Source organism: Sinocyclocheilus anshuiensis, unplaced genomic scaffold (genome assembly GCF_001515605.1).
Source record: "Sinocyclocheilus anshuiensis isolate Anshui unplaced genomic scaffold, SAMN03320099.WGS_v1.1 scaffold1133, whole genome shotgun sequence".
NCBI lineage: Eukaryota > Metazoa > Chordata > Actinopteri > Cypriniformes > Cyprinidae > Sinocyclocheilus > Sinocyclocheilus anshuiensis.
In genome coordinates this window covers 250,040-251,911 of record NW_015555792.1, presented here as the reverse complement: position 1 = coordinate 251,911, position 1,872 = coordinate 250,040, and positions in this window count along the sequence as shown.

The following is a 1,872-nucleotide window of genomic DNA, read 5'->3' as shown; positions in this document are numbered from 1 at the left end:
CAGATACCATTTTTCTCTAAGAAGGAATATAATTGTGAGGATATTACCTTTTCTAGTATCTTGGACAGAAAATGAAGATTCGAGATCGGTCTGTAATTAACTACTTCTTTAGGGTCAAGTTGTGGTTTTTAAATGAGAGGCTTAATAACAGCCAGTTTGAAGTTTTTGGGGACATATCCTAATCACAATGACGAATTAACAATAGTCAGAAGAGGATCTATGACTTCTGGAAGAACCTCTTTTAGGAGCTTAGATGGAATAGGGTCTAACATACATATTGTCGGTTTAGATGATTTAACAATTTTATACAATTCTTCCTCTCCTATAGTAGAGAATGTGGTGATGCTTTATTTTTCATTAATTTAGCCACTGTATTGAATAAATACCTAAGGTTGTGTTTATTTTATTCTAAAAGAGATGAAAAGTGAGCAGCTCGAGCTGCTTTTCGGTTACACTTTATTTTAAGGTGTCCTTGTTACAGTGTAATTATACATTTAAGTACTGAGTAATATTAATTAACTACATGTACTTTCTATATGGTTAGGATTAGGTTTTGTCTTAGGGTTACTTGCATGTAATTATGCATGATTAATTGTTATTATAATAGTAAGTACATGTAACATGAGTAACAAGGACACCTTAAAATAAAGTGTTACCGGCTTTTCTGTAGGAGGAAGTACTTTCCCTCAATGCAATACGAAATACCTCTAGTTTTGTTTTCTTCCAGCTGCGCTCCATTTTCTGGGCTGCTCTGTTTAGGGCATGAGTGTGCTCGTTATACCATGGTGTTGGACCGTCTTCTTTAAGTGTAAAGGAGCAACAGTGTCTAAAGTGCTAGAAAAGAGAGAGTCCACAATTTCTGTAACAACATCAAGTTTTCCTTATCTACCGGATATGCTGAGGAATTGAGACAAGTCAGGAAGATAATTCACAAGCAGTTTTTTTTTTTTGTGATAGAAGTGAAGGTTCTACCATATTTTTTTTTTTTTTACAGCTTGAGCTATGTGGAGTGTACACAAACTTGATAATGATCTAATATATAGATCATTATCGCTCTGCTGCATAATTTCAACGCCATTAACATAAATTCCATGTGACAGTATTAAATCTAAAGTATGATTACGACAATGAGTAGGTCCTGACACGTGTTGTCTAACCCCAATAGAGTTTAGAATGTCAATAAATGCATCATTTTCATTATCAACATGGATATTAAAATCACCAACAATTAAAACTTGCAGCCAGCAATAACTCAGATAGAAAACCAGCAAATTCTTTGATAAAGTCTGTATGGTGCCCTGGTGGCCTGTATACAGTAGCCAGTACAAATTATTAAAACACTTATTACACTAATAAAATTATTAAAACACTTATTACACTTGATAATATTGCATAAAGCACCATTGCTTCAAACTTATTATACTTGAAATCAGACCTCTGAGAAATACTGAAAATATTACTATAAATTGTAGCAACACCTCCCCCTTTACCTTTTGGACGTGGCTCATGTTTATAACAGTAATCTTGGGGGGTAGACTCGTTTAAAATAATGTAATCATCAGGTTTTAGCCAGGTTTCTGTCAAACAGAGCACATCTAAGTTCTGATCTGTGATCATATCATTTGCAAAAAGCACTTTTGTAGAAAGGGGTCTAATATTCATTAAGCCAAGCTTTATCATGTGTTTATCTGCATTATTGTTTTTTTTTTATTTGTTGAAGATTAATTAAACTGTTACTCTTAAATTGTTTTGGACGTTTTTTGCATTTTCTAGCTCGGGGAACAGACACAGTCTCTACAGTGTGATATCTAGGTGAAAGAGTCACTATGTGCTGAGAATTAACTGATTTCTGTGACGTGAGGTGGCTAGCAG